Consider the following 25,459-nt stretch of genomic DNA (forward strand, 5'->3'; position numbering starts at 1 on the left):
AACGCTGGAAATTGGAGTAAAGCACTAGTCCATTAAATGATAATTATAGTTGAGAAATTTTCAAGCATTAAAGATCAGAATGTATTCTTGGCTGTTCTGTGAAATTTATTTCAGACACAGGAATCGAGCAACATTTTAAAATAAAGCATGAATGGGCCATCCTATAGATCCAGATAAGGCACTACCCATATTCAAAACAAGAGAGGAAAGTCCTAACATCTCCCCTCAGAAAATCAAGCATTTTGGTAAAGTTTTTACAGAGTACTATGAAACCTTAAAGTGTATGTCTCACACACTGAGAAAGGCAAACACAGAGCTATTCAAAAGCCTCATCTTATTTTTAGTATTACTATTGCACACAGGGCACTACAGAGACACTTTTTTTCTTCTCTCTGTGTTCAACTCCTCAAATAAATCCCTTTTATTGGATTATGGATTAATGCAGCAACTATAGCAGTAAGCTGTTTCCATGAGAGTGAGAAAACATAGGATGTGTACCATTAAGCAGAGTGACATCTCACTTGGAACTTGTGGGTCAGTCTTGGATATTGCCTTCATTACATGGAAAAAATATTTATGTTTCATTAAATGCATTTTAAACAACACCAATAGAATAGAAATTTAGCACCTGCTAAAACAGTCCCACAAACACTTAATTAATGTAACTCTCTATTTTCCTTAAAGCATCTAATGTCCAGTAAATCTACTAGCAACTCATTTTAAGTTACTGCTCCCATTAAACAATTAATAGCTATATGTATGCTAAAGAACACGTTAACTTCAGACTATTACAAAAATTATATACTGCCTTTCCAATGCAGCATGGTGAACTACTGATGGTGTTTCTTTTTCTCAAAGAAATAAAACTGTACTATTATACTGGCATCACTAACTGCGATCCCCTGAAACAAACATTCGGAACAGCATTTACCCAAAGATCTCAAAACATTTGACAGATGTGCACTCCCATTTTATAGAGTATGAAACATGAAATGGAATATTATGCTCTTGAATAAGAGAATTTCAGATAAAGTCAGTGGCAAAAGCTAGGAATAGAAACCCCAGTTCTTCCAACTATCATGCCACTGCTCTGTCTGCATTTCCACCTCCAAAAGACTGATGAAAAAGGCAGCTACATGAGTTAAAAATAACTTCTGATTAGCAAGGGAGAAGCCCTAGGAAAACCAAATGAGCCAAAGTCTCACTCAAGGCTAAACTGGAACCTAAACTGGGGAAACTGAACATTCTATGGCCAGGTTAATGTTGTGCTCAAATTAAGTGAAACTGAGTTTCCTAAGACAATAATTTTGGTCCAGAGAAGAGTGTTAGGAGCACTAATACTATAAAGCTCCTTCCATTAGTCAAACTGATATAGCTGAACTGACCAGGCAGAGAAAACCTCCAGATTTCAAAAAGAAAGAGAACAGCCTTCAGAACAGCTTCAAATTGAGAATATGAGCTCTAATTTCATCTAGGTTATGTTAATTAATATGAGGAGGTTGAAAACTTGTGGAATGGAGATTTTTCTGGGAAGATGGCAAAACTTAAAAAGCCTTTGTCATTTGAGAAGGGCAGAATAGACAATTACTATTTACATGTGATAGACTGAAAATTTAAAGGAGTGGAAAGTTTATGCAATTTCACAAAACCCCTTTTTTGAGGCCATGATAGGCTGCATAATCCCATACTTAAAGACTCAGATTTGTCTTCTGAGTGTTCCTTTAGGCCCATCCTGGTTCAATTCCAACTGCCCATTTTTTCTTGATACATTGCTTACAGGAAAGAATAGAGTGGTTAGGTCTTTTCTCATTTGTAGCTGTGTGTTCACTTGGATGCTTAGCAGTTATTTGCTTTCCCTCCCTTTACTCCCATAACATTTGGTGAACTGTATTGAATATATTTCATTCTGGTGTGTGAATATATAAAACCCACAGATTTTGTTGATTCTAGTGGGGAGGAGAACAAATATTTGCCATAGGATGGTGAAGATTCATTGACAAGCTTTGTATTTGTCGCAGTGCAAGGCCTGGTACTATTTGATGCAAGTTCACCTAAAAAAAGTTGGCTCTGATCGTGAACTTAATAGTAGGGGATTATTAGGAAGCTAGGGAAAAGCATGGAGAGAAATTTTTCACATACAATTTCCCACTATACCTGGTAATGTTCAATCATCTTCTGTACAGATTCCAAGCCACAATGCTAAGCCACTATAGGGATTTTCCTTGTAGTATTGCAGCTGATTCATGCTTGATATTCAAAAATTTTACTATTTCTCTTGAGGAATACTGTTCTGAGGTATATGCTTTGAAAGATTAATATCAAATGCACTTTCCTTACTGCAGATGCAGTGATATCTAAGGGCTAAACAGTACACATTTAATTGTATGTTGCAGATGGCTGCTGGTTTTAAAACAAACAGATGTTGGTCGTATCTTCTTTCTTCAGTAAATGCAGTTTGGGGGCTGCCAGACGATATTAAGACGAATGTTTAGGAAGTTAATATTGAGGAAGAATTGTACAATGAAAAATCTAAGTGCAGCATAGTTCTAGACAGCTAGAATTCTTCAATTTGTGTTATTGCTTTGCCTTTACTTAATCTATCTTGCTAATGAAAGCTGCACCAGAATTGCCAGTTTTCTTTTACATGAACAGCTGGCATCAGTTGCTGTCACATACTGGAGTTACAGATGGGTGCAGTCATGACATCAACACAGCTTCAAAACCAGTTCCCCAATAGTGGGCTGCTAAAACGCAAATTTCCAGGTAGTAGTATGAACAGTTAAAATGTTTTGTTTGAAGCTACATAACCTCTTCAATTCCATCACTTGTAAGGATACTTTGGACATATAGAATTTACAAATATGAATTGTGTTTAGTCAACTGTTGCCATGTTGACTACTCCTACAATACTTTTATAGTAATTGCTATACCATCAAAATCCTTGGATACCGTAATTGATTCTAAACAATACTGAGGACCTAAATCACCTTTAAAATTTGCACATTGGGAAACTGAGGTACAGACTCATCAGCAAGTAAAGAATTGCTGAGGAACACCTCTGAGTATCTGTCAGAAGGGGGTGCTAACACGACCTCCAGAAGGGGAAGCTCCTTTAAAAATCAAGGCTGACTCAACTAATTTTTATGCTCAGAAAGGAAAACCAAATATTTTGTAGAGGTATAAAACTACTCAAACAATATTAAAATGTAAAACCAGGGTGGAAGGGCAGAACTGGACAAGCAAACGGGTAGAGGATAAAAACTGCAGCTAAAAGGAGAAAGGGAGCTAGCAGCAAGAATGCACTAGAGAGCAAAACAAACCTCCAAGCACATGTCGAAAGACCAGAGAGAAATTAAAAGCAGGGAAGGCAGTAACCAGAAGAGACAGGCAAGAGGAAACTCTGTACAGTGCCAATCTAATATTCTACCCAGACCCTCATAGGAAGGGGAAATGAAAAAATGCGGGGTTTTTTTTCTGCTCTAAGTTCCCTCCACACAAATTATACATTAATGACATTTTGATGCTATAAAATTCAGAAGAAAATTAGAGAAAGTTAAAGGTAATTCCTCTAAATAGCACTGTAGAGCTATAGCTGTTAACCAGAGCATGATGGCAACTCAGGTCTCCTCTGAACAGGATCAGCAATGCACAGTCTGAATACATACTCAGTGTGGCTGCTTCTCCTCAACATGTCCTTATTCAAGCTCATCCAGTCTCACTCCTAATCTCACAAACAACTTTATAGCAGCAACTGTCTCAAAAATGAAATCTAGATAAATTTACGCATGAACAGTTTCAGTGCTTGTCATAGTTTTCCCCAAATTGTTGCAGGGAAAACTTGCTTTCCCTGAGGAATTAGGAGGATATCAGGGTTTAAAACCACTCCACAAGAAAAACAGTAAGTTAAAGACTTAATTTGTATTACAAATAGAACTACCACTATAAACCAGACCCAAGAACCATAACCATGAAGCATACAACGCAATACCTACAACAAAACTCAAAGTATAACTAATGTGTAAAGTATATTCCAGCAGCTGCTCCCACTAAATGACAAGTGCAAATCTGCAAACCAGAAACCAGCCAGCTAAGGAACATCCATCATGTACTGTACTGCCCCATCCTTAATAAAAATAGTATTTGTAGAGAAGGATAAATTTGTTTCATACAGTGCTTTCATTAAAGTGAAAGTCCCTAATCCTTTTAATTATGATTATAACTCCATGTGTTATATAACATAAATACATTTGGCAAACCTATCTGAATCCCCCATTTCAACTGCAACACTATTATTCTAGTTACAGGAAGACACTCATCTTTAACAAGCAATATGGTAAGTTTTTTAAGCAAGCTGATAACTACATAAATGACTGCAATGTCATCCCACCTGATTTAGCAACCTTTCATTACATAGACATCAACTTTGAGAGCTAATTATTATCATTAACAAAAGTCTACAGCACCTAACAATTTTTTCTGTGTCTTAAGCATGCAGCCAAGAGAAAAAAAAAAAAGCTATTTGCTCATTTAAATAAATTCTTAGGAAGTAATTCACGAAATAAAAATAAGGTCACTTAATTCAGCCAGAGGCTATAATTAAGTCATGTGTGTTAATCACTTAATAAAACAAGTCAGACAATCAATAGTAAAAAAGAAATGTTTTGAAGACTAATAGACTTTTCCTTCAGAAATAAATGAGTACCTACTTAATATGCTTCCTTACAGTTACAACATAAATACCTTCTTTCTTTACACACAGGTTCCATGAAAAACAGCCTTCAGAAAGTCAGTCCTGCCTTTTCTTGTTTCAGGTGGTTCACTATACTGAGCCATCTAGCAAGAAAAGCAACAGAGAGGTACACGGTCTCTTGATTTTTATGTTGCTGAACTCAAGACACAGCACTGCATTGCTCTTTTCCCTGCACACTTTCCTTCTTCACAAAAAACTTTTTATTGTGCTTTAACAGAAGGTCAATGGCTATCACTTCTCTACTCCAGCACAATGGTGAATTGAAACAAGAACCCATAGCTGTTTAGACCGACAAAGCAACCAGTATGTCTAAGCCAATAAAGCGATTTGTTCATTAAAGCTACTAATAAAGCAACCTTTTGTTGGTCTATGAAACATCAGAAACCTCATAGAATGCATTTAACTATGCTTTCTTAAAAATCACCAACTCAGAAGTTCTAAAATCTGCTAACTTCTCCACTTCCTTAAACTGATAGTAAAATACCTTGGTGTTGACTTTTCAAAACACAGCAAGTGCAATGCAAGCTTTCCTGCCTATTCATCAACAGAAACACTTAGGGCTCTTGGTAAAGAGATCCCCCCTGACATGAGCTCAAATTCATCATATTAATGGCTTATGTAAAGCTTCCTATGCAACACTGACAACCTCTAATAGTGACCATCACAATTATACACAATAAGAACAAAATCATTCAATGGGTACACTCACATTGGACCCAAAGATTTATTTGGATTTGACAAACAAAAATGAGAAGAGCTGTAGTGAGCAAAGATCAAAAATGCTGCTTGCACTTGTGTCCATTGCTTTCAATTAAACTGAAGCAAAGTCTAAACCTGATTCCCCAGCACTCCGTGTTGCTGTGTGGAGGGCATTTGTAACTATTCTCAATAGCCAGCACTAACATGACAATGGCCACAAATTTTCTCCAAGCAACATCAGTATTTTTGCCTTGACTTTAGCTGCACAATACCAGCGATCCTTGAAAGCATTAAAATGAAGTCTCTTCCCTTACTCACAATTTCTAGACTTGCTTTGTTAACAGGTAGCTCCATTATTATGTGATTAAGAGACTGGGCCACCAAAAAGAAAGGAAAAACAAGTTTCCATCTAATTGCCATCAGCTAGACAAACAAAAGCCAGACTTCCTCTAAACCTCTATATTTAAAACCTGTGAAAGACAATTTTATCAGCAGTAATATGTAAGTATTGAAGCTGCATAACATGTTAACACAGACAACAAAGCAAAACAGTATGTGAAGGGGAAAACTACACATACTCCTACTCATATTTAAGAGTGAAACACCCCTTGTCCTAGTGGCAACACAGCATAGAAGCAATCTGAAGTAATTCGTCTGCTGCCATTTCTCATCTGCGTCTTTTTGTCAAGCGCAGTGCAACTACTGGATTTTTTTAATATGCACAGTGATCCAGGGGAAAAAAAGCAAGTTTCATCATTATTACTGCAACTTCTCCAGAAGAAGATTCCCATTTGTTACACTGGATGTAGCACTTGAATTCTCAGTGAAAGTTCTTGTAACAGAATGACAGTAAAATATTTGTCCCCACTCAGAGATATTTACAGTCAGCCAAAGTTCTATCCTTTCCTATTCAGAAAAAAAAAAAAATCTTTATTTATAAAATAAACAAAACTGCTATCTAGGACAGTGATAGCATCCCTCCCTCTGCACTGTGACTCTCACTATCAAGCCATGAGATTATATCCTCCTTCTGGAATTAAGTGCTTATTCTAACAATAACACTTCAATAGCATGTGAAACTTTTCAATTAAACAGTTGTCAAGCAGCCTGATAAGGCATAGAAAAACAACTGATAGCTGAGACAAGTCATACAACAAGTTCTGCAGACTTCCTAGTTACTGCCAAACAAATAGTTGATCAGTGAGTAGTCAAGAGGCATATAAACGACCATTAAAATTCATAGCAAAAAGAGACAGGTAATTTTATTTAATCATAAAGTTTCGTCCGTCTTCTAAGGTTTTCACATAAATGTTTTTTGGACTTTGGAGTCTTTTACCTACTATTGCACCACTGACATGTGCTGGCAAAGAAAACAGCAGGACAATAACTATTGCAAAGACACTGATTCTAAAGAGAGTTACACAATGTTTTTCTTACATCCTCTGAGAGAGGATACACATTACTTTCAAACAGCAGTTAAAAATAAGTTAAAATATAATGCCTTCCTATTTAAGTTTTGAAGTCACACTTTGCTAATTCTCCCTGCCCATACCTGACAAGGTCTTGCAACAGTTTTACAGTCTGATACTCATTTAGGCTGAGAAGATTCATACAAGAATCAATCAAGAATACAATACACTGCCTGATATTTGTGATCAACTGCACTTTTCAGTTTGATTAACTTCCAAAATTAATCCTGTCCTTCAGTTAAATTCTACTTCTCTCACAGTACAAAGTCAATGGAATTTACGTTCCTAAATGACTTAAGCATACTTGAAAAGTCCTACTCTTTGGAGATTAACTTCTTGCTCTTACAATAAATAGAAGCTTAGAGTAATGAATTTTTATCAATGGAAAACTGACAATCAATTCTTTTCTGAGGCAACAAAAGCACGACTAAGAAGTTTGACAAATTTACATTTGTAGCTACTGATGCAGCAAATATCATGCAAGCACATAGCTTTCTACAGGTATTCTTATGACCAAATCTAAGTGTATACTCCAGCGACTGCAGGATGAGACCTGGATTTCATTTATCTTATCTTCACCTGTATTCCACAAGAACTAATATGATAGCCTATCACTAGTGGCAACAGAAAATTAACCAGTGTGTTAAAGGGCTTCACAAGCATCTTTTGATTTCTCCTCCATGATAGAGATCAATTTGACACTTAAAAAAATCTTTTAAAAAATTTTTAAAGTCTATGATGATTATTTAAATAACTTAAATAATTTACAAAATAACTGATGTTTTAAACACTCTAAGTTCCATGCCTTTACCACCTTAAGACCTCAAGATGTAGCTTGCAGAACTCTTCTTATACATTTTTATAAATAACACATTCTTTAAATGTATACATTTATAGAACTTTTTGAGAAAGAGATTCTATAATCTATTCTTATAGATTCTTATTCCCAAACAAAACCTATTCTTGCAGATCTACAAATCACCCAGTTAAATAAAGGCTTTAGAGGCATACAGAAAACCAATATGGATTAAATTTACTTTTATTCACAAAAGTACTCACATGGGATGATAATAAAATTGAAGTTCACAATGCACTCTTAACGCACCAGACCAAAAGAAAACTTCAATTACAAGAGGTGAATTTTTGTTTGCTGGGCCTGGTTGCAACAGTTGTAATGCTAAGACAAGAAACTTGCTATTCATCGTTTCAGATAGATCCTAGTGGTTTTTTATTTTTTTCATGATCCAAAACATCAATAGACTGAAACTTCAGAGATGCTAAGCTGATGTTCTAACCACATTAAAGCATGACCACAGAACAACTACACAGGAATTGCCATATCCTGGCAACAAAAATGAGAATTCCCCATCCTTACTTTAGTACCCAACATTTTCAGAGAGTCATGCAACTCTTCAGCAAACACCCCTCCAGTGTAGCCTCAACTTCAGTTGCAGTTGCCATTCATAGCGTTAACTTCAGTGATAAAACACTAGTAAGCACTGGTACCCAAACAGCACCTTGACATTTCTACAAGAAAAATTATGTTGTGAAGAAGCAGCTGTTGTCTTACAGAGGTGAGCTCTTACACAAAAAACTACTTACATTTAGAAGAACAGGGACCTGAAGAAATGGTCTCTTTAGGAACAAAGATCCCCATTTCAAGGGACTATGCCAGAGGCAAGTGACATGAAAGGCAGAGGGCAATGGACAACTACTGTTCTTTGCAACACAAACACTAGGCAGCAGCTAACCAAGCCAGTAGGAGCCACCTTCAAAACATCAGTGACTCTTCAGGCAACAGCCAGCAGATCGGTGGGATTTGTTGCAAAAGGATGCAATGGAGATGAAATATTTACAAGGGTTCAAGAACAAATTGTACAAGTTGTCGGAAGAGAAATTATTCAAGAGTTTCTAAATAAACAGAAACAACTTTGGGATTCCACAAAAAAGATTCCATAAAATGAAAGTAGCTGGAGAACAAGAATAAAATGAAAAGCCTCGAAAATTTATATTGTTCTCAATGTTCCCCATGCATCCACTTACACATTTTTTTGAGATGGGTCATGTGAAGAATTAGGGAACTTCTGGGCTCCTGGACAAGGTTTTCTCTTTTATGGCTATAAGACACAGGATATCAGGCTAGAAAGAAAGCATGCCAGTGTGATTCAGTGGGCCAATTCTTCTAGAATACATTCAAACCTATTTATTAAAGACAATTTAAAACAGAACATGTCAATTAAAATATAGAAAAAAGTATTTTAATTTTTGGATACCTCTCCCAAACTGCCATCTTGATAGAATATACTACACTCAAATGTTTTAATGAGCCTGACCTTTCATTCAAAATATTTGTTATAAAATTATATCTCTGCTGGAATACCATTACTGATTATTCTCCACTAAAACATCTACAGCAGTTTCCTGGCTTTGCCTCCTAGACACTGTGTCTGTGCAAGCTCTTACTGGGCCAACAGGACAGTTCTACTACCAAACAGTTCTAGCTGCCCTTTTTCTCCTGAGAAAAGCTAAATTACTCACTTTGGGTTTGTTTGCAGGCTGCCTTCCTTCCTGAAAACTGATACAAAAAAAAACCCCAAAATATATATATGGAAGAACATGTCACAGGCATCAGCCTGTTCACCAGTTAGGGAGACCTCTATAGCCTGTTTGTTCACTTTCCACTGCACATCTCACAGTGCTGCTGCCACCAGAATTCAAAATCTCCTAGACACTACACTCAAAGTCTAAGAAAGACTACTTAAGCACACAAATTTCTCAGCTGCCACCACGCCACTACACAATTTGGAGGAGTAGAACAAAGCTAACAAACCTGAACCATCAACATCTCCATTGGAGAAAAACATGGTACTTTTGCATTTTCTCATTTTACTAGCAGAAATCAGAACGGAGTGATTCCAGAGGAACAAGACAAAAAATATTTATAAATAATAAAAAATTATATTCATCTCCTAATAAAAATACCTAGTATTAGAATGTGAGAAAACATAGTACTTACTTGCATTTGAAAGAGCCAGTAAAAAAATTTAACATGTTACAAACAAATAAGCCTTTCATGCATAGCAAGCTAGCTAAAACAATTGTTTGGAGAATATGATTGTACAACATATGCAGGTTGATATCAGAGAATTTACACAGCATGGTTTCTGGAAAGGAAACTGTGCTTTTTTAGGCTAGTAGAGTTTTATAATAACAACAGTGAACTAAGGAAAAATTGCTGAAAGAAAGACTTTCAAAAAGCCTTCCTCAAAGTCTCAAGAGGCCATTAGGTGAAATTAATATTGGTGTTAGAGGAAAACATTTGCATTTAGATGCCAGCAATAAAGCAGAGAAAAAAAAAAGCAGTAAGTGGTCTGTTAATTTGCAGAAAAGGGTTAACAGCAGAAGGCCACTTCTGCACTAGAACTGCAACACATATTCCCTAATGGTCCAGAAAGCAAAAAGTGGCAAAACTCATTCACATGAAAGCTATTAAGGTTAAGATAAGAGAAGGAACCTGAAGAATGTCATGTAGTCCAACCAAGCTAGATAAAATGGGAAATACATGACAGACAAAGAAAATAATCAACAAGGTGTGTCCAGGTGAATATTTCACTCACCAGCTTCCTGGATCTTAACAACAAATTCAGAAAGCAACATATTGACTCTTGATAGTCCATAGGAGAACAACACTCAGTGAAAAAAAAAAAAATTAGGATGCATATTAAATATTTTGGAGAATATTAAAATTGGTACATTGCAAACTGAATCATTTTAAATAGGCACTTTGTAAATATACAGCACCCCTGGGCAGGCATACTGTTAAAAATGGTTTGAAATGTAGTTAAACTAAAAGTTTTAAAAGGTGAAATTTGACAACAGGCATCTTAAAGGGGAAGCCAAAAATCATCAGAAAATTTGGGTATGTTGATTGTAACTGAGAGATGCAGAATAATGTAAAGGAAAAGGCATAGGAAAAAAAGACACTAAGAGCTTTAACTGGATTTTTGTAACAAAAAGAATCTATTCAACTAAACTGGGGTTAAAGCATCACAAATAACATAAAGAACTGTGAACTACTTGAAGTTTTATACGTGAAACTTTTCAGTGGCACAATACCCTTCCATAAAGTGATTCTGAAAAGAAAGAAAGAAAGAAAGATACACATGCCTTATAATGAAATCCTACTGCTTTTCTGGAGATGGCAACTGATAGGCAGAGAGAATAGAACTAAAGTTAAACTCTCAGCTCTACAATCAGCAGAATTCCTGAATGTACAGTTTTTTCCCTCTTTGGCAGCAGCCACCAAGCATACACATAGCTCTGCAACCATCACATCACATGCTGCCTTTATGCCAGCTAGCAAACTAAAAGCAGTGTGGTAGGTTATATGGGGAGTCAGACTGCAGGATCTGACATACCTTGATAAGGGAGGTCACAGGAGATAATAGGACAGTAATCACGACTGTTACTGCAGTGATGGGTTACAGCAGCAGACAGAGGACACAAATCCACAGGAAACTAGGTTTTGTTAGCTCTGCTGCTCACAGAACAATTTGTTCCCCTTGTGTTTCACAGATATGAATACTAATATTTCTGTACATTGCAGCTTTGATCACTGTGTTAAATGTAGCTCTACTGAATAAAAGGATTACTTTGTCCAGATTGGCATTCTTATGACTGTGATATAAAGAGAACTCGAGGGAAAAACCTTTGAAGATCAAGCACATGCTCTATTTTATAGGCTGGATTGGCAGTAGTAGCTGAAGGTGGTTTATATCATGCATATCATTTACAGCATGATACATATGACAATACTTCTACAGTTTAGTATAAGGATTGTAAACATTTCTGATTACTTAAATTTGTCTTGCTGTTAAAAGTGGCAATACCACTTTCTCCTTACTGTAGGCTAAGAACTCATGTTGGTTCACAAGCAGCTGGATTTAAGAAGTGGACAGCACAACCACAAAGGTGACAAAGGGACAGGGGGAACAAGATTAGCCCTTTTGGTCATAGCACATACTTCACACTGATTTCAGCAGACCATCAAACCACAACCATGGGGTTTCAGGGTACAATTAAGCTGATCTAATGGCCAGACAGTGCCCAAAGGACTCACTGCCAGCTGTGCATCCCCTGTGCCAGCTCTAATGCACATTCCATGCCACACAGAGCCAATTCAATTTGAATTTTTGTTCCCTTCTCACTTAAATTCAGGGAATGAAAATGACAGAAAACCAATAGCACAAAATAAATTTCAATAATCTTGACAAAAAGTTAGATTAAGCCAATAGCTAGTGCAGGAAGAGATACAGGTAGGTGAAGCTGTTTGGAGCCATTCCTTTCAGCAGCAACTAAGCAAGTCAAATACAATATGAAATGACAACCCCATAAAGGGCAAGTGAATATAACATCTCAGGCACCCTCAACCTTTGTGAGATTTGAAATTATTTTATGAAGGAAGGGTAAACTGTTTAATGATATGTTTCTGCTTTTTAATCTTTGCTAGGTCATGCCTAACCTACGCAATCAATTTTGTTCCCACCACACTGCAGTGTAAACAAACAATAGGAATGAGAAGGACCAAAACGTTAACATTTCTTTTGTGCCACCAAACAAGCTTTTGTTTTTCCAGTTATTCCCAGCACCCTTTTGAAAGGTTCCCACAGCCCGTGTAAACAACCACAAGCTGAGCGGGATGACTGTATGTACCTCCTACATAGGCGGCATGCAGCTCCCCTCAGCAGACAGCCACACATCCACCCCATGACAGGGGACACCACCCACCTCCACCCTTCAAACACAACTCCTGCTTGTGCTCCTGAGTCACACTGAATGCTATCCAGTGCTCCCACCAGGCCAAATGTCAGTAATGCAGAGCTGAAGTTTGACCCTCAGTTTTATTTCACTATCAGCCCACTTCTTTTCTGCAGCACATCAGGAATTACTTGATTTCAAAATAGTCAAGCATAACAGTGTTCAAAGCACAAATAACAACAGACTTACCATGGCAATAAGCTATAAAGCTGGCAATACAACACACAACCTGAAATCAGAGAATCAGAGAATGGTTTGAGTTGGAAGGGACCTTAAAGGTCATATAACTCCAACCCTTCTGCCATGGGCAAGGACACCTTCCCCTATACCAGGTTTTTCAAAGCCCCATTCAGCCTGACCTTGAAGATGTGATGAAAAAAACAGGATGTCCTGGAAATAAATTAAATATAACTGCTCATGTAAAAGTTGTTTGGCTACAGGCAAGCCATGTCTAAGAACTGCCCTAGTCATAGTGCACTCAGATGTGTAAAACATTCCAATTTAAATTAAACATCTGGACAACCTAAGGAAGCAGCCATTATGGAGATAATCAGGGTTATTAACAGAAACACTTCTGTATTATAATATTACAAAATGTAAAGTTCAGCCACATGTGTACTACAGCCCACCTAAGATATTATCAGTAGGACCTCTTTCACACATATAATCACTCCTCTGAAGACACATAATGTCAAAACATAGTTAGAATTACTACCATGTTACTAAGAGGCTACCAAAGCCTGCATGCTACTCTTGACATGTTTCATGACATGGAGTGGCCGTTCAGGGCTGTGTATCACAGTTGATAGTGGAGCAAGTGCAGGGCAACACAAAGTCCTGCAAGCTGGGAGTCAAGCAGTGCCCAAGTCTAACTCTTACCCAGACCACAGACAGCAGAGTCAGAATCCATCTGCTACCACAGATAACACAACTAACACATCATGAAAGCAGAGGGATCTAACTGCTCCCTTCCACCAGAGGCTTGTCACAAGGGTCCACATTTGCCCCACCTTGGCTACACAGACAAATTTAAATATGGGCCAGCCTGGGGAAACAATAGGAGGTTGAATAATTTTCTCCCTCCTCCTCAACTCTTGCAGTGAGTAGCAAGTTAAGAGAAAAGCAATTTCCAAACAAAACACCCCAAATAAATTGATTATTTCAAATTCATTCTTGTTGAAAGATCAAATAGGGCCTGCTATTTAGGGCCCTAAAACTAAAAGTTTCCTTGCCAAAAAAAAAAAAAAAAGAAAAAACCACAGAAAACCACAGCAACTTTGCCTTAGTATGATTTAAAGGATGCTGAAGATGCCCTCAAGATCCATAAAAACTGTCACTATTGTGCTATTCAGTAAAGAAAAAAGAGTTACCTGTCATTGCAGTGATCCACCCACTCAGAGAAATGCCACAGATCTGCTCAGCACGGCATACTCATCAGCTCTGGCAGCAGCAGACAAAACTGCCACAGCAGAAGTCAGAAACAAATGTTACAAATAACTTAGACAAGGGTATCTCCAGGATTACAGTTCTGGGGCCCTTTTCTGTTGCGCTAGATCATCTCTTGCTTTGAGTATCATTGCGTGAATTAAAACAAAATGACAAGAAGTAGACATTCCCAGCAAACTGCAGGTTTACTGACCACCTGGCCCAAGCTCAGGGCCACAAGTAACACAGCTTAGCAAAGACATAGACAATGGTGAAGCAAAGGTGAAGACATCCTGTTTTCAACAGAGATTCAGCACTATGCCAAGCTATGTGATGTGGGGTCACACCTGCCACAAAAGATGAGAAACATTTCCTCAGAGAGGCCTGAATCCACAGCTGTAGTTTTGGTTATCATGATTTAATGGTTATGGCCTTAACCACTAAAGAAAATACTTTTTAGTATATTCTAAAGCCTTATTAGGCAATGAAGAAGTCAACAAAAGCAATGTACCCACTACTGTCAGGTCTAGCAAAGAAATGCTAGCTTTTGCAGCTACTGCAATAGCTAGTGAGCAACTTCTCAAGCATGAAGTATGCTACAATGCTGAAAAGGCTTGCACTTGCCAGGGAACACACTGAGCAGCTTACCCTCCTAAAAAGGGAACTTGGGGAAAAGCTTGAAACCTTTTCTTCCCCGTTGGCTTATGATGCTTTGGGCTTGTTAGTCATTTAGTAAGACAAGTAGCTTGTCCTGAAGTAGCCTGTTCAGTTCTGAAAACACTGTGACTATTTTCATTTCTGTAGATATATATGGACACACATTCTATCCTATAAAGCCCATCACATATTTTACATAAAGACAGTAATATCCTTTCACATGCAATTCTGCAACACAGCAAACTAACTCCCTATAAGCATAGACAGATAATGCATGCTACAGCAGATCTAAATGTAAAGTTACCCCTTCAAGAAAACATGGTAGACTTTATCCTGAAAAACAAGTGCTCCAAAAGTATCCACAAGCATCTGTGAGAACACAGAGCTAATGTGTGCAGTAAGGACATTATGACGGTCAAAGAGGGCAGAGTTTAAGTAGATACTGTCAACAACACACCCAGGGTTTGCAGTTCCTGTCCTTCTGAAATTCACAGCAGTTGCCACAACCTACAAGAACACAAAGCCACAGCTGAGTAACTCTGACTCTGCATGACTGAATTAAGGAACACTTCAATCTATCAAAAGGACCCACCAAAATTTCATGTACAATCAAGTCTCCACCATCACCCTTAAGTTCTTTGATGAACCCACCAAGGAAACACACAGGGGAAGTCTCTGGTAACCTGTATCACGTAAAGGTCACCTCCAAGCCATCCAGAGCAACATTTCCAAAGGAAGCAATGCTGAAGAGGGAGAACAACAAGCTTTGACATGGGACCAAAAGGTTGAGGAACAGAAGAAGGGTACATAGGAACAAGTGTAATGATTATCCCAGGACCAGCTCAGATTTTTTATTTTTAAAGAGAGACCCACGCATAAAGAGGGAGAACTGGAAGTGGAATTAATTTATTGCTATAGCCCAGGATACTGGAGTGGCAAGACTCATCGATTGAGGTTTATGTAGAGTTTAAGAGAAAATTATTGCAACCCTCCTCTAACCTCCCACTGGCCACAGCTCCAGCTCCACAAGGTCAGGTCTCACCACAGCACCCGCACACCTCTCAGCTCCACCCTAGGGCAGCCCTCCTGCCTTGGTAAGGAGGCAGATATTGTGCACAGAAAGTGTTCAGCAGTATGCCCTGCCTTGTGAGTGTACTTCATCTCAGCCTGCTCATGCTGAGGAGTTCACAGACTTCCCAAATCAAACAACACTCTCAACCTTTCATGAGCATATTAAAGGGAAACTGGTTTTCATTTTTTAAATATAAGCTGAGGTAAATAGCATTGTAAAATGTATCATACTGGCATAACTCTAAATTAAAGCCAAAACTGAAAACAGCACATACTTTTTTATTTGGTTGGGGTTTTGCTTGTTTGTTTTATGTTTGAATTATAACATCCCATGTTTCTCTATTTTATGGCTGTATTTGTGGTTGGTCAGACAAATTCTAGACAAATTCTACTAGTTCATAGTGCAACAGCCACCACTGATCATGCTGAAGGGATCAGGGTTGGGAAAAATGAGCTGTTTGAGAGCAAATCTTGCTGTTGCAGCTACCTGTGAGTATGCACCTGTTGAAACCATCGCATCAGAATTGTGTCACCAAAACAGCACAAACCAATGCTCTTAATCCTCCAGCACAAAGCAAAGCCAACTGCCTCAGCTCCAGACTAAGGCAAAGCTTACCTGAACTAAGCAAGCTAGTTTTGGACAACATTTCACACACCTCCTCTTACCAACCAGTTGTGGGTGTTGTATTCTCTAGCTGATGGTAACATCTTCAATTGCCCCAGCAAATGGGAAGGTAGGTAAAGACATGAAATTAGAGAAAAAAAACGCATTGTTTCAACCTTGTAAAAAGTAACTGCAATTGTCTCAGAGAGCACTGTGAAAACAAAATAATGAAGAGGTACTGAATTACACAGATTTGTCTATTTCGCAAAAATGAGCGGTCTTGAGAAGATGAACACATATTTTTTGCTATAGTGAGCATGAAGAAGACTGAGTGCAGTAATTCCTTTTACTCTGACATTCCTTACTTTTGAACTACTTGACCTTACAGACTTAAATAATTTCCGACAAAAATCTATTAGAAAATACTTGACTGCAGTGTATGCACTGATACAGGACAAACACTGGAGGAGCTGACCAGAACCACTGGTGGAAAGACTGGAAAGATCTAGGCAGGATTCACAACACTGCAACAGTTTAATCGCCCCCATTCCCTCTTCCTGCCCCAGAAATGTCCCCTGAAAGAGAGCCACAATGACTCTCACATTCATTACAGCTAAAAAATGTCTTGCATATGCAAAGTTCTCAAAGAAGAAAAGTAAATGTGTACTTTAATATTTAAGTAAGAGCCTAATCAAGATGTTACATTTATTTATTGGTTTTGGCTGAACAGAGAAGGGAGCCAAAAATCTATTACTTTATTATTTCATCAATAACCTTTATTAAGTGAAAATCTTTATGAAGTGATTCATTTACTATTAAATACAAAACTGTGACGAGTGGACAGGTGAGGAATGAGTGAACAAGGTGAGGAGTGGACAGGGATTTAGTATTTTTCCTCTCTCCTAACATAGGAATAAGAAGGTACCCAATGCACCTGACAACGTTTATTCAAAACAAGTCACTTCAAAACAGGGACTTGTCCACTCCTCCCTCAAAGCCACCAAACACGTTCACCCAAAGGGAAGCCACTAAGGGTTGCCAAATGCACAGAAATGACACAGCCCTAAAGTACACACTGATAGCAACCGGAAGGGTGTTCTGGGACGGGGACTTGTAAGCACACAGTGCTGCCTACAGTCTTTCACAGACATGGGCTAAACTGTCCTTGCTTCATTGAGCCTGAAGAGCCTGTGTAATAACCAGCAGCTGTACCACCACTAAGCAAGACCAAGAAGTTTGTTGACAGTAAATCAGCTTCCATGCTTACATGGTTCTAGGTCTTCATCAGACAAATACTTGAAATCTTTGTAGCCTTTGCTGTCACAAGAGACTATCTTAACGTCCATAGCAGTGATCCTGGTAAACAGATTTTGTCTATCCTGTGAATACATAGAGCATTTAAGTACTGAACCATCCACCAGTTTCCACAAACTCACCAAAGCACAATACTTTGTTGTGGAAGAGCATTTTCATGAGCAATTACACGCAATGCTTATTGTGTCTTTCCAGAATTACCTGACATACACAGTCCACATACATGGACTGAAGCAGCTGAAGCAGCTCTGCAGATAAGGTCTTTACACTACTTTTATTTCAAATGTAATGTACATACAGTCAGTTAACGAACAGTGCTCTTCACCAAAAGATTCAGAAGATTAAACACGTTCATTAAACACAGCCTGAATTTTAAAAACTGTTTACTTTAAAGAGACAGAAGAGTAGCATCCCTCTCTGTTTAATAACATTGCCCTGGCCTAAATCATCACACACCATTCCGTTCTTTCACTGATTCAGAGACAACAAATTATATTTAAGTAATTAACAAAACTTTTGCAAAGTACCACGTGCATACTTAATACGGGGAAGTAAAGTTAATTTGCCAGTCTAAGTCTAAAGATAAAAAGGATTTCTTCCCCTAAACTAAAAAGCTATTTATCGTAAAAGCTTTTCTAACAGTTAATGCAAATGAAAATTACATACTTTCTGATAAACATTTATGTTTCTAAACAGACACCGTTGTACTAGTAAATTATTCAGCTTGATCAAAGGACTGATTAGATATAAGCTGCGGTAGGAGGATAAATCTAAACTTTGACAAAAATAATTTCAAAAACATGAAGTGATATATCTTTCTGAGACATTTATGAATCTGGAACACCAACAAGAATGCCTAATTGCCATTGAGAGACAGAACCAGGCTGGCATTAACAACTGCATGATGTTGATGCAGAAAGGGCAGATTGAAGTTTGGGACGAGGAAGTGCCTTAAAACAAGTATAATCACTACATGAAAAAATGACACAGTGTCATTTAGCTCCTGTAGATATCAAATACAGCATAGAATTGACCATCTCCTTAACACTGTGGCCTGAAGAGAATGCAACTTCCTTTCCTAACATCCGAGTTCTGCAATCAAGGAAAGCTAGGAGTGAGCCAAATAGAGTTCAACTTCCTTTACACCCGTTTTTAAAACAGCAGCAATGACAGGAAGCTTAAGATAGGGAGATACTTCAGACTAAAGAAAATGAATCTTCTTACCATCAGCAAACTTGGTCTCAAAATAAAACTGTGAAAGATCAGGTGCCCTGCCTACCTTTAAACTTCCTACTGATGATTAGACTTTCCCCTGAGTTTTCAGACGCTGTCTCCTTCTCAGTGGAATGGACAAGCACACAGCTAGGAAACAGGCAGTAAGTGCTCTCAAAAGTGTAGCACAAACTGCAGCACAGAGCGAGCGCCCAGCGCTGGAATTCTGGAGCATGGCCTTCTGTTCACACCCATGTATTTCAGAGCTTCAGCAACTGTGTATATTTCTGCTACGTTTTACTTTCCACTGCTTTCAATTGCATCTGGTAAAGAAAGCACAGGAGAGCAGGCGCCTAGCAACTAGCCCACAGGATGTTCACAAGCTGTGCACTCTTCTTTTCATGAAAAGCCATACAAACCCTACAACCTTTCCCTTCGAAGTCTTTCTAGAGTCCTTCCAGGAAGGTGTGGAGAGCACTCCTGCAGACAACAGTTTCCACACAGAGTTACAATTTCAGAATCTCTGAACACTGTTTCATCAAATAAACGACATTCAACCTACTCTCTTCACTTTTTAGTACATCGTCTTCCTGTGTAACAAATTGCTGTATAAATTTTAACAATTTATAGTACACATATAGTAGCATAGTACAATTTACACTAGCAGACACAATTGTTTCTTCCCCGAAAAACTACTCTTGCTTTCTTCAAGAGTTCAGAGCAAGTTAGTTAAGACACTCCATTAAAGCACTTTATGTTTTGATACAGTTTTTGCTCAGCGGGAAATTATGCACGCGGCAGAAATGCTAAAAAGCAAAGCAAAACAGAAGCCAAGGAAACAGAATCCCATTCCCAAAAGAGACCCTTCATTCCCCAGCCCCGGAGCAAGGTCTGGAGTGAGAGCAAGAGCACTTGTTCGTGCCTCGTGAAGCAGCAACTGCTCCGATAAACAGGAAGAGCCAACACTACTCCTGGCTTTTAAAACGCATTAAAAAATACTTCACATGGAAAATAAGCAACTCTTCAATAACGTTTTTCCGCGACACGAAGAGCTGCATTTTCCACCCAAGTGTTATGTAAATGAGCGGGCAGGAGGCAGCCGCGGGGTCTGTTACGAGGCACTCGACCCTATAGAGAAAAAAAGAAAAACGGGGGAGCGGCGTGGGGGGATGTTTGAAACCCTCGGGGCTCACAGCACCGTGGCCGTGCGCTCGCTCCCAGCCTCGCGCAACTTTCCGCCGCGGCAGTTCCGCTCGGCTCCCCGGGCGGGGACGGGACGGAGGGGTCCGAGCCCTCCGGCCGCCCGCCCGCCGCCTTTGTTCGCGGGGGCCGCCGCTGCCGGCACAAAGCGGGAGGCACAACTTGCGGAGGAGACCTCGGCCCTGCCCGGGGCCGCGGCGGAGCTCCCCCGCCCCGTCTCGGCGGCGGGCGGGAGCGGCGCGCGGACGCGGGGCACCAGACCGTGCGCGGCCGGCAACGTGAGCCGCATGGGAAGCGGCGGCCGGCGCCGCGCCCCCCGCCCCGGCCCCCCGCCCGCTCCGCCGGCAGCCCCGGGGCACCCAGCCCCTTCCCAAGGCGGCTCCTCCCGCTCGCACTCACTTTTCGGGACGGGCTCCTCCGGACTCTCCCTCCGCTCGCGGCGCGCGCGCCTTCCCGCCGGCGGGGCGATGCGGGCGGCGAGGCGGAGCCCCTCTCCCCCGGCGGGACGGGGTCCGCTGCCCCCCCCGCCCCGGGGCTGCCGCCGGGGGCCGGGTGCCTTCAAGGGGGCAGGCGGGTCCAGCCCCCCCCGCCCCGGGCGGGCGGGCGGGATGCGGACTGGTGGCCCTCGAGGAATTCCCCCTGGCTGCGGCTGTCCCGGCGGCGGATCAGGTGCGCCGCCGCGTCCTCTCACATGGAGCCACCGCCTCGCCGCCCCTCGGCGCCCCCCGGGCCGGTCCCCGCGCCGCCGCCGGCCGGGAGGCGAGTGGCTCGGGCCGCGGCCCCCGCCCCGCTCTCCCTCTCATGCACTGCGGGCGCCGCCGGGCCCCGGCTCCAGCGGCGGGGGGGCCGTCAGGGCCCCAGCCGGGCGGCGCGGCGGGGCAGCCGGGCGGCGGGGCTCGGCGCCGCGGCCGCTCCGCTCTGCGGCATGTGGGGGGAGCGGCGGCGCGGGGCGGCGGGCGGCGGGGCAGGGCCGGGCCGGGGGCGCCGGGCGCGGTGCGGGGAGCGGCGGCAGCAGCGCCCCGGGATCCGCTCGCTTCCTGCGGCGCCGGGAGGGGGCGGGGAGGGCGGGCGGGAGAGGGAGCGAGCGCGGCGGCGGCGCGGGCGGATGACAGCGGTAACCCAGCAACGCGGCCCGCCCCGCCCCGGTGCTGGCGCGGGGCGATGATGCTGAGGGCGGGTGAGGCGGAGCTGCGCAGGTCCCGCCGCGGCCGCGCGGTTCAGCCCGGGACAAGGGGGCGGCCGCGCGCCCGCCCCGCCCTTTCCCGCCATGGGAACGGCGGTCCCGCCGCACGCTGCCCCGTGCCCGGCCGCTGGCGGTGGGAAGTGCTGGGCACCCTCGGTGCTTCCAAAAACCGGGCTCACCTGCCACCAGCAGCACTTTGTCAGTCGGGCTCCGGGCGCCGTGAACCCAGTGACGGGCGCGATGGTTACGCCGTCCCTACTCTCCTGAGGCTAAACCAAGTATGAATTACCGGAGCCTCTAATAGAGTCACAGAATCGGTTCGGTTGAATTCATCGAGTCCAGCCTATCACCGAACACCACCATGGCCAACTAGACCATGGCACTAAGTGCCGCCACCAGTCATTCCCTAAACACTTCCAGGGACCCTGAAAAGCCCCTTCCAGTGTCTAAACACTCTTTCTGTGGAGAAATTCCTCCTAATGTCCAACCTAAACGTCCTTTGGTGTAGCTTAAGACTGTCTTGTCATGCTATGACTGGTTGCCTGAGGGAAGAGGCCAACCTGCACCTGGCTACACCCTCCTTTCGGGCAGTCCTAGAGAGATACGGTCACCCCGAGCGTTCTCCAAGCTAAGCAACCTCAGCTCCCTCAGCCCCTCGTCACAGGACATGTGCTCCAGTTTACTGCACAGCTGTGGCCATCCGAGGAGAGCACCGCCAGGGCTGCTTTGGCTTGCAATGCAGAATGCACGGCGCTGTTCAACAAACAACAAGGTAAAAATGGAATACTTAATTGTCGATAATTAAGTGCGTGGGATGGCTGAACGCAGCACCCAGCGTGGCTGCTGAGAAAAGCTTGAGCCTAAGGAAAAAAAAAAAGGGGGGGGGAAACAAAAGCAGTGTTTGACTGTGTTGCCGTCATAAAACACATACAACATGCGCAAAATTAAGGTTTCTCATGTACCTTAGGTGTGGCGTTTCCTTCCTTTTGAGTGCTGATCTTTGCCATGTCAAGGTGTCCCCAGGCAGACATTGGCGGCTCTGCCCAGACCTCGCTCCAGCTCTGAGCCATGGGCTGTCTGACTGCACTAAAAGCCTTCCAGCTGCACACTAGCTTTTTCCTGTCTGCTATTCAGTTTTAATTCTGCCTGTTATTCTCCATCATCTTCTACTTGGTGTTTATTTACTCTTTCCTGTTAGCTTGTTTACCCGATTTTTCTTTTTCCATGTATTAGAAACAGATGTTTGAGCTCACCTGAGTCTCTAGACCTCTCCTGTGTCCCCAATGGGACAAAGCAGCACAGGAGCACTCTCTCTCTTGAGAGCTTCAGGCAGGTATGTCCCTTCCTTAGCAGCTGAACTTCCACACATCCATTCCTGCCTACCTTATGCTTTTTGTAACAAATTGGCGAGGGGTCCTTTTGCAGACAGCAGCCTCCTTCACTGGTGAGCCCTGCTTCCTCACAGAACATCACTCACCTTTTCCACAGAACGATAAAGCAGCCCTGCAATAATTATATAGGTAAATATATTATCAGGTAATTTAACTTTTTATTCCTGGAGCAGGCAGGAATTAAGTCTGCATGAATAATATTTTAATTTTGGCAAGTTTTTTTCCCCCGTAAGTTTACAAAAACACGTGTGCATTTTTTTGCCCTCTACAGAGGAAATAGCAATGCTAAAACTTTTGTATCTACAGTATGGATCTCTGCCCCTTGAGATAAGGTCTCTCTCCTCAGACCCTATCCATGTCAAGGGGCTAGTGGTTCCTATTTCTTGGATCTATTGCTTATTCTTCTGGCTGTCCATTAATTGTGGTGTTCTCTCTCTGCCAGTTGAACAATAAATTCACACAAAGGTCAGACATAACCAGGACACTGATACTGAGTACCTATTACTTGGGAGTGAAGGAAAAAGTAAGCTGTCTAATAAGCATAGATCACTGACAATGGCAGATGCATCGCTCAAGAAACAGAAAATCACTACTCTGCCAGCACTGATGATATCCACGGCTGTGGATTTAATGAAAATGTTATGATTTTTTTATTAGTCACAGATTAAAATGGTTCAGCGCGTAGTCTTTAATGGAAATGTGGTCATGACTGACTATACTTCAAACAGTAGGGATAAAAATAGGAATTGTACTGCAGATCAATGCATTGGCAGAACTAATCATGCTGTCATATGCCAGACTTGAATGCCACCACACAGACAGTTTCAATAAAACATTTTAAAAATAACACACAGAACAATTTTAAATGGAACTGTATTGTTTTCAATATACAATCCAGTGAGAATGCAAAAAGCCTTGCCAGAGGTTATTACTGTGCATGAAATCGTGACAGAGGAAGAGAAACACTGGGGCTTTTAAGCACTCTGCCTAGAGGCTGAAGGCATACCTGCTGTCTGTCTGGATGTAATTTCTTCCCGTGGTGTTTTTAATCTTGATGGACTACCACCTGTACCAGAAGTTGGTATTAAGCTTAATTGCAAGACTGCAATCTATCAACAACCTTGGTAACTGAAAAGGTTCCATGCTAAAAGGCATAGAAAAATTAGATGATGATTTGAAAATGAGAGTTAGCCAGGAGAGAGAGGGCACATGCATGAGTAACAAATCTGCAATGGAAATGTTATTATAGAGGAAAGCTGACCCTGTATCCTACTATGTTATCTTTAAAATGCCATAAATAATAAGGTGAAATAACCAAATGAAAGGGGCACATTCAAATACTGAACCACCATTTTAAAAATTGTCTTAATTTGCCCATATTTCTGGTTTTATACAGGCATCTATGATAAATTTTGTAAGCTGCTTGCAGATAAAGGGAAAATAAAGGATTTCTTTGTGTGGAAAAACATGGATCCAAATGATGGTAATGCTGAAGGAGGCCTTCTGTACAAGATTTTGACTAATGCAATTTAAATTTAAATTCCTACTTTTTAGAGATTATTTCCCCCAAGTGTTTATAAGCAGATATATCCCAATGGCTGGCAGTGCTGTGCATCCCACTGCTTTCAGGAATGAGAATGGAAACTGAGCTCTGTCTTGGACAGATGTTTCAGCTTCTCTAACCTGCCCGTACCTGAGGCTCTGTGTGTCAGGGTTTGTGATGGGAGAGGCAGGCACCCCACATAATGGTGTCATGAGTGGTGCACACATGTGCAGGTCCTGGCCTGGGGAGAGTTTTTCTGAGACAGAGTTGGTGCCTGAGAAACAGACCATTTAGCAAGACTTCTGTGAGGAGGGAGTTGTGCCAAACACAAAGTCCTGGCTTGCAGCATAGTACTTAACCGTGGTTTGGATCCCCCTTGCCAAACACAGGCCAAAGCTGTGGGGAAGCTGTGATGTTGCACTGCTGGTGTAGGAGGCAGGCAATGGAGCAGGGGACACTGGATCAGCAGCTGTCTTAATCACAGCTTGTTCTCCTGGGTAAGAAAAAAATCTCAGGAGCAGACAAAAGGTAGCAAAAGGGGTGAGATAAGCAAGCCACAAGGGAGTAGAGCCACACTTTTTATTGTTAGTGAAATACAGATTGGTTAATCTGTCTCAAACTTCATCCTTTTGAGCTGCAGTGCTTAGGCTACACATGGGCTGTCAAAACCTTACTTGAAACTAAATCTACCAATTCAGACTGCCTGCTGCCACTTTCTAAACGGTGTGAAACATCCTCTCTATCTGCTTCGTGTAAAGATATGACTGACCTGAGGTAAAGAAGCAAAGAGCTCCTTTTTCTCATAGGCAATCTTATGAGCAAAGACACAGTTAGTTCTGCCTTTAATTCCCAAGAAATGAAACTGCTGTCCTGGCTGACCTTGGGAAGGTCATTTTAAATCCCCTGCATGATGGAACAGAAACCATCTCCTTCCCAGCAGACAGACGTTTGGTCTGTCTCTCTTTTCTTGCTGTTCTTTTCAGGAATGTTCACCGGTAAGGCATAATTCACATTTCTCCCATGACATAACTGAGTACTGTAAAGTTGTGTGCAAACACATTGCACCACACTTAGACAGTAAAATCATGGCTGTAGATCGAACCTACTGCATTCAAACAAAATAG

At 41.5% G+C, this 25,459-nt stretch overlaps 1 protein-coding gene across 1 annotated transcript in view; it reads right to left on the reverse strand.

Moving 5' to 3' along the window:
* The window catches only part of FBXW7 (F-box and WD repeat domain containing 7), a 175,689-nt gene extending 154,419 nt beyond the window's left edge, over positions 1 to 21,270 (reverse strand). The window contains exon 1 of the mRNA XM_085058507.1: positions 20,618 to 21,270. The gene's annotated coding sequence lies outside the window, so the exon portion shown is untranslated. The remainder of the gene's footprint in view (positions 1 to 20,617) is intronic.
* Between the last annotated feature and the right edge of the window lie 4,189 nt (positions 21,271 to 25,459).

This window comes from Lichenostomus cassidix, chromosome 4 (assembly GCF_008360975.1).
Source record: "Lichenostomus cassidix isolate B80296 chromosome 4, HeHo_3.0, whole genome shotgun sequence".
NCBI lineage: Eukaryota > Metazoa > Chordata > Aves > Passeriformes > Meliphagidae > Lichenostomus > Lichenostomus cassidix.